This window comes from Oncorhynchus kisutch, linkage group LG22 (assembly GCF_002021735.2).
Source record: "Oncorhynchus kisutch isolate 150728-3 linkage group LG22, Okis_V2, whole genome shotgun sequence".
Lineage (NCBI taxonomy): Eukaryota > Metazoa > Chordata > Actinopteri > Salmoniformes > Salmonidae > Oncorhynchus > Oncorhynchus kisutch.
Window position 1 is genome coordinate 57393629 of NC_034195.2, and position 8141 is coordinate 57401769.

An 8141-nucleotide genomic window follows, 5' to 3' on the forward strand; every position below is an offset into this window, starting at 1 on the left:
GAGAGGAGAGGAGTGGAATAGAAAGGGAGGAGAGGAATAGAAATGGAGGAGAGGAATAGAAATGGAGGAGAGGAATAGAAAGGGAGAAGAGGAATAGAAAGGGAGGAGAGAAGATGAATAGAAAGGGAGAAGAGGAATAGAATGAGAGGAGAGGAGTAGAATAGAAAGAGAGGAGAGGGGTGGAATAGAAAGAGAGGAGAGAAGAGGAATAGAAAGAGAGGAGAGGAGAGGAATAGAAAGAGAGGAGAGGAATAGAAAGGGAGGAGAGGAGAGGACTAGAAAGGGAGGAGAGGAATAGAATGAGAGGAGAGAAGAGAAGAGGAATAGAAAGATAGGAGAGGAGTAGAATAGAAAGATAGGAATAGAAAGGGAGGAGTGAAGAGGAATAGAAAGGGAGGAGAGGAGTAGAATAGAAAGGGAGGAGAGGAGTGGAATAGAATGAGAGGAGAGGAGTGGAATAGAATGAGAGGAGAGGAGTAGAATAGAAAGAGAGGAGAGGAATAGAAAGAGAGGAGTAGAATAGAAAGAGAGGAGAGGAATAGAAAGAGAGGAGAGGAATAGAAAGGGAGGAGAGGAATAGAAAGAGAGGAGAGGAATAGAAAGAGAGGAGAGGAATAGAAAGAGAGGAGAGGAATAGAAAGAGAGGAGAGGAATAGAAAGAGAGGAGAGGAATAGAAAGGGAGGAGAGGAATAGAAAGAGAGGAGAGGAATAGAAAGAGAGGAGAGGAATAGAAAGGGAGGAGAGAAGAGGAGTAGAAAGGGAGGAGAGGAGTAGAATAGAATGAGAGGAGAGGAATAGAAAGGGAGGAGAGAAGAGGAATAGAAAGGGAGGAGAGGAGTAGAATAGAAAGAGAGGAGAGGAGTAGAATAGAATGAGAGGAGAGGAATAGAAAGGGAGGAGAGAAGAGGAATAGAAAGGGAGGAGAGGAGTAGAATAGAAAGAGAGGAGAGGAATAGAAAGGGAGGAGAGAAGAGGAGTAGAAAGGGAGGAGAGGAGTAGAATAGAAAGAGAGGAGAGGAGTAGAATAGAATGAGAGGAGAGGAATAGAAAGGGAGGATAGAAGAGGAATAGAAAGGGAGGAGAGGAGTAGAATAGAAAGAGAGGAGAGGAATAGAAAGGGAGGAGAGAAGAGGAGTAGAAAGGGAGGAGAGGAGTAGAATAGAAAGAGAGGAGAGGAGTAGAATAGAAAGAGAGGAGAGGAGTAGAATAGAAAGAGAGGAGAGGAGTAGAATAGAAAGAGAGGAGAGGAATAGAAAGAGAGGAGAGGAGTAGAATAGAATGAGAGGAATAGAATGAGAGGAATAGAATGAGAGGAATAGAATTTGTAACGTAACAAAATGTGGAAACAGCCAAGAGTGGTGGAAGAAATTCTTGAGTAAAAGTAAAGAAACCATAATAGAAAATGAAAGTCACTAAGTAAAATACTACTTGAGTAAAAGTCTAAAAGTATTTGTTTTTAAATATACTTAAGTGTCAAAAGTAACTGTGGGCTCCGAAGCTCCCGAGTGGCACAGCGGTTTAAGGCACTGTGTCTCACTACAGTCCCTGGTTCAAATCCAGGCTGTATCATTATCAGGCTTTGATTGGGAGTCCCATAGGGGTAGGCTGTTGTTGTAAATAAGAATTTGTTGTTAACTGACTTGCCTTTTTAAATAAAGGTTAAATAAAAAAATGTAATTGCTAAAATATACTTTATATTGAAAGTAAAAGTAAAAATATATGCACTACCATTCAAAAGTTTGGGGTCACTTAGACATTTCCTCAACTGGCAGCACTATTAAATAGTACCCGCAAAACACCAGTCTCAACATCAATAGTGAAGAGGTGACTCCGGGATGCTGGCCTTCGGAATGCTGGCCTAAAAGTACACTGTGCACCATGGACAGAACTCTTGTTAACGGCACAAAAACATGAGAGAGGGAGTTCAACATTACATTTAAACTACTCAATCAGTGTGAGGAGTGAAGTCTCTGATGGGCATTGGCTAGAGCAGAGAAGTCAGGTATAGTTTCTGATGTCGCTATGTGCAGGACTGCTGAGAGGTGAGAGTCAGTAAGAGCTTTTGTGGCACGATGGGCAACGATGCTTCGAGAGTGGCTGTAGGGTAATGATGCTTCAAGGGTGGCTGTTATTGATGTGTGCAGAGGGTCCCTGTTCGAGCCCATGTAGGGGTGAGGAGAGGGACGGAAGCTATACTGTTACACATACATAGGTTGACCCAAACAGTACAAACATCTTCTGAGTATGATTCCTAATCATTGGAAAGTTTTGTTCATCGAGAGATCCATAGAACCTCGTCAGTGACATTGGAGAACTATTCAAAACAATCACTGCATCAGACAGAAGATCGATAAGCTCAAGTTGCAGGTCAGTGGGAGCGTGGTCCACATTGAAGGTGAAAGGAGAGGAAACAGTAGGAGCGTTATCCACATTGAAGGTGAAAGGAGAGGAAACAGTAGGAGCGTTATCCACATTGAAGGTGAAAGGAGAGGAAACAGTAGGAGCGTTATCCACATGGAAGGTGAAAGGAGAGGAAACAGTAGGAGCGTTATCCACATTGAAGGTGAAAGGAGAGGAAACAGTAGGAGCATTATCCACATTGAAGGTGAAAGGAGAGGAAACAGGAGGAGCGTTATCCACATTGAAGGTGAAAGGAGAGGAAACAGTAGGAGCGTTATCCACACTGAAGGTGAAAGGAGAGGAAACAGTAGGAGCGTGGTCCACATTGAAGGTGAAAGGAGAGGAAACAGTAGGAGCGTTATCCACGTTGAAGGTGAAAGGAGAGGAAACATTAGGAGCGTTATCCACGTTGAAGGTGAAAGGAGAGGAAACAGTAGGAGCGTTATCCATGTTGAAGGTGAAAGGAGAGGAAACAGTAGGAGCGTTATCCACGTTGAAGGTGAAAGGAGAGGAAACAGTGGGAGCGTTATCCACATTGAAGGTGAAAGGAGAGGAAACAGTAGGAGCGTTATCCACATTGAAGGTGAAAGGAGAGGAAACAGTAGGAGCGTTATCCACATTGAAGGTGAAAGGAGAGGAAACAGTAGGAGCGTTATCCACGTTGAAGGTGAAAGGAGAGGAAACAGTGGGAGCGTTATCCACATTGAAGGTGAAAGGAGAGGAAACAGTAGGAGCGTTATCCACGTTGAAGGTGAAAGGAGAGGAAACAGTAGGAGCGTTATCCACGTTGAAGGTGAAAGGAGAGGAAACAGTAGGAGCGTTATCCACATTGAAAGTGAAAGGAGAGGAAACAGGAGGAGCGTTATCCACATTGAAGGTGAAAGGAGAGGAAACAGTAGGAGCGTTATCCACATTGAAGGTGAAAGGAGAGGAAACAGTAGGAGCGTTATCCACATTGAAGGTGAAAGGAGAGGAAACAGTAGGAGCGTTATCCACGTTGAAGGTGAAAGGAGAGGAAACAGTAGGAGCGTTATCCACGTTGAAGGTGAAAGGAGAGGAAACAGTGGGAGCGTTATCCACATTGAAGGTGAAAGGAGAGGAAACAGTAGGAGCGTTATCCACATTGAAGGTGAAAGGAGAGGAAACAGTAGGAGCGTTATCCACGTTGAAGGTGAAAGGAGAGGAAACAGTAGGAGCGTTATCCACATTGAAGGTGAAAGGAGAGGAAACAGTAGGAGCGTTATCCACGTTGAAGGTGAAAGGAGAGGAAACAGGAGGAGCGGTATCCACATTGAAGGTGAAAGGAGAGGAAACAGTAGGAGCGTTATCCACGTTGAAGGTGAAAGGAGAGGAAACAGTAGGAGCGTTATCCACGTTGAAGGTGAAAGGAGAGGAAACAGTAGGAAACTAACAACATGTCCAACAACATGTAATTTTCCCAACACTTTGAAAATGTCAAAAGGAGAAAACTCACCATTCAAAGCATGCAGCAGCGATGGAAACTTCTCCCACTGGTCATCTGACAGGGAACAGACTGTCGGAATGGAAACTTCTCCCACTGGTCATCTGACAGGGAACAGACTGTCGGAATGGAAACTTCTCCCACTGGTCATCTGACAGGGAACAGACTGTCGGAATGGAAACTTCTCCCACTGGTCATCTGACAGGGAACAGACTGTCGGAATGGAAACTTCTCCCACTGGTCATCTGACAGGGAACAGACTGTCGGAATGGAAACTTCTCCCACTGGTCATCTGACAGGGAACAGACTGTCGGAATGGAAACTTCTCCCACTGGTCATCTGACAGGGAACAGACTGTCGGAATGGAAACTTCTCCCACTGGTCATCTGACAGGGAACAGACTGTCGGAATGGAAACTTCTCCCACTGGTCATCTGACAGGGAACAGACTGTCGGAATGGAAACTTCTCCCACTGGTCATCTGACAGGGAACAGACTGTCGGAATGGAAACTTCTCCCACTGGTCATCTGACAGGGAACAGACTGTCGGAATGGAAACTTCTCCCACTGGTCATCTGACAGGGAACAGACTGTCGGAATGGAAACTTCTCCCACTGGTCATCTGACAGGGAACAGACTGTCGGAATGGAAACTTCTCCCACTGGTCATCTGACAGGGAACAGACTGTCGGAATGGAAACTTCTCCCACTGGTCATCTGACAGGGAACAGACTGTCGGAATGGAAACTTCTCCCACTGGTCATCTGACAGGGAACAGACTGTCGGAATGGAAACTTCTCCCACTGGTCATCTGACAGGGAACAGACTGTCGGAATGGAAACTTCTCCCACTGGTCATCTGACAGGGAACAGACTGTCGGAATGGAAACTTCTCCCACTGGTCATCTGACAGGGAACAGACTGTCGGAATGGAAACTTCTCCCACTGGTCATCTGACAGGGAACAGACTGTCGGAATGGAAACTTCTCCCACTGGTCATCTGACAGGGAACAGACTGTCGGAATGGAAACTTCTCCCACTGGTCATCTGACAGGGAACAGACTGTCGGAATGGAAACTTCTCCCACTGGTCATCTGACAGGGAACAGACTGTCGGAATGGAAACTTCTCCCACTGGTCATCTGACAGGGAACAGACTGTCGGAATGGAAACTTCTCCCACTGGTCATCTGACAGGGAACAGACTGTCGGAATGGAAACTTCTCCCACTGGTCATCTGACAGGGAACAGACTGTCGGAATGGAAACTTCTCCCACTGGTCATCTGACAGGGAACAGACTGTCGGAATGGAAACTTCTCCCACTGGTCATCTGACAGGGAACAGACTGTCGGAATGGAAACTTCTCCCACTGGTCATCTGACAGGGAACAGACTGTCGGAATGGAAACTTCTCCCACTGGTCATCTGACAGGGAACAGACTGTCGGAATGGAAACTTCTCCCACTGGTCATCTGACAGGGAACAGACTGTCGGAATGGAAACTTCTCCCACTGGTCATCTGACAGGGAACAGACTGTCGGAATGGAAACATCTCCCACTGGTCATCTGACAGGGAACAGACTGTCGGAATGGAAACTTCTCCCACTGGTCATCTGACAGGGAACAGACTGTCGGAATGGAAACTTCTCCCACTGGTCATCTGACAGGGAACAGACTGTCGGAATGGAAACTTCTCCCACTGGTCATCTGACAGGGAACAGACTGTCGGAATGGAAACTTCTCCCACTGGTCATCTGACAGGGAACAGACTGTCGGAATGGAAACTTCTCCCACTGGTCATCTGACAGGGAACAGACTGTCGGAATGGAAACTTCTCCCACTGGTCATCTGACAGGGAACAGACTAGTACTGTCGGAATGGAGACTTCTACTTTCCCTTGATAGCTTTGACAAGGCTGATAAGTTGAAGTCTGAAGTTTACATACACTTAGGTTGGAGTCATTAAAACTCGTTTTTCAACCACTCCACAAATTTCTTGTGAACAAACTATAGTTTTGGCAAGTCGGTTAGGACATCTACTTTGTGCATGACACAAGTAATTTTTCCAACAATTGTTTACAGACAAGATTATTTCACTTATAACTCACTGCATCACAATTCCAGTGGGTCAGAAGTTTACATACACTAAGTTGACTGTTCTTTTAAACAGCTTGGAAAAATCCAGAAAATGATGTCATGGCTTTAGAAGCTTCTGATAGGCTAATTGACATATTGACATAATTGACATAATTTGAGTCAATTGGAGGTGTACCTGTGGATGTATTTCAAGGGCTACCTTCAAACTCAGTGCCTCTTTGCTTGACATCATGGGGAAATCAAAAGAAATCAGCCAAGACCTCAGAAAAAAAATTGTAGACCTCCACAAGTCTGGTTCATCCTTGGGAGCAATTTCCAAACCCCTGAAGGTACCACGTTAATCTGTACAAACAATAGTATGCAAGTATAAACACAATGAGACCACGCAGCCGTCATACCGCTCAGGATGGAGACGCATTCTGTCTCCTAAAGATGAACGTACTTTGGTGTGAAAAGTGCACATCAATTCCAGAACAACGGCAAATGACCTTGTGAAGATGCTGGAGGAAACCGGTACAAAGGTATCTATATCCACAGTAAAACGAGTCCTATATCGACATAACCTGAAAGGCCGCTCAGCAAGGAAGAAGCCACTGCTCCAAAACCGCCATAAAAAAGCCAGACTATGGTTTGCCACTGCACATGGGGACAAAGATCGTACGTTTTGGAGAAATGTCCTCTGGTCTGATAAAACAAAAATAGAACTGTTTGGCTGTAATGACCATCGTTATGTTTGGAGGAAAAAGGGGAGGCTTGCAAGCCGAAGAACACCATCCCAACTGTGAAACACGGGGGTGGCAGCATTATGTTGTGGGGGTACTTAGCTGCAGGAGGGACTGGTGCACTTCGCAAAATAGATGGCATCATGAGGACGGAAAATCATGTGGATATATTGAAGCAACATCTCAAGACATCAGTCAGGAAGTTAAAGCTTGGTCGCAAATGGGTCTTCCAAATGGACAATGACCCCAAGCATACTTCCAAAGTTGTGGAAAAATGGCTTAAGGACAACAACGTCAAGGTATTGGAGTGGCCATCACAAAGCCCTGACCTCAAGTCTATAGAAAATGTGTGGGCAGAACTAAAAAATCGTGTGCGAGCAAGGAGGCCTACAAACCTGACTGAGTTACACCAGCTGTCAGAAGGAATGGGCCATAATACACCCAACTTATTGTGGGAAACTTGTGGAAGGCTACCCAAAACGTTTGACCCAAGTTAAACAATTTAAAGGCAATGCTACCAAATACTAATTGAGTGTATGTAAACTTCTGACCCACTGAGAATGTGATGAAAGAAATAAAAGCTGAAATAAATCCTTCTCTCTACTATTATTCTGACATTTCACATTCTTAAAATAAATTGGTGATCCTAACTGACCTATGAGAGGGAATTTTTACTAGGATTACATTTCAGGAATTGTGAAAACTGGTTTAAAAATGTAAAAAAGTAATTGAATCTTTATTGAACTAGTAATTGAATCTTTATTGAACTAGTAATTGAATCTTTATTGAACTAGTAATTGAATCTTTATTGAACTAGTAATTGAATCTTTATAAAACTAGTAATTGAATCTTTATTTAACTAGTAATTGAATCTTTATTGAACTAGTAATTGAATCTTTATTGAACTAGTAATTGAATCTTTATTGAACTAGTAATTGAATCTTTATTGAACTAATAATTGAATCTTTTTTGAACTAGTAATTGAATCTTTATTGAACTAGTAATTGAATCTTTATTTAACTAGTAATTGAATCTTTATTGAACTAGTAATTGAATCTTTATTTAACTAGTAATTGAATCTTTATTGAACTAGTAATTGAATCTTTATTGAACTAGTAATTGAATCTTTATTGAACTAGCAATTGAATCTTTATTGAACTAGTAATTTAATCTTTATTGAACTAGTAATTGAAACGTTATTCATCGTTGCACTCCCACCTGGACAAGAAGAATCTGTGTCAGAATGCTGTTCATCAACTAAAGCTTTTAGCACCATGGTGCTCGCCACTAAGCTCGGGGCCTTTGGTCTGAAGTACTCCCTGTGGATCCTAGATTTCCTAACTGGTCGATCTCCACCATGCTGATCCTCAACACAGGGGCCCCACAAGGGTGTGTGCTGAGCCCCCTCCTGTACTCCCTGTTCACCCATGACTGCGTGGCCATGCATGCCTCCAACTCATTCATC